Genomic DNA, 562 nt, shown 5'->3' with positions numbered 1-562 from the left:
GAAAACTGGCAGTATGCAAATGAAGCGAAACACCTGTGATATTAGTACCCTCACCCTCTGTGCAGCGGGGCCGTTGAGCTACTGAGCTGTCTCTGTACTTTGCCCACCACCCTCCCTTGAATGTGTATTCTTTTTAGCAAACTTTCTCACTTTACTCCTACACATGTCTGTGTTCAGTTCTTGATCTTTTATTTCAACTCTTATCACTCACCATCAAAAACCACAAATGCTTCCATCCTAAGTTGTGCCTCTGAATGCATCTTAATTGACAACTGCATAAAGCCCTTTGATTGCCAAATTATTATTTTGATGCTTAGGAAATCTAGAACTTTAAAGGATCAGAAACTGTGAGGGAACTCAGAGATTGTGTGTGTGTGAGTGTGTGTGGTATGTGTGTGTGTGTGTGTGTGTGTGTGGTGTATGTATGTGTGAATTTGGGTGGTGTATGCAGGTGTACAAATGTATATCTGCAGGTATACAAGTGTATATGTATATATGCCCATATAGGCACATATGGAGGCTAGAAGTTAATGTCAAGATGTTTTTGTCTTCCTCAAGAAGT

The sequence above is a fragment of the Nannospalax galili genome, unplaced genomic scaffold (assembly GCF_000622305.1).
Source record: "Nannospalax galili isolate Female #2095 unplaced genomic scaffold, S.galili_v1.0 scaffold33417, whole genome shotgun sequence".
Classification (NCBI taxonomy): domain Eukaryota; kingdom Metazoa; phylum Chordata; class Mammalia; order Rodentia; family Spalacidae; genus Nannospalax; species Nannospalax galili.
Note: the sequence above shows the minus strand (reverse complement) of the source record.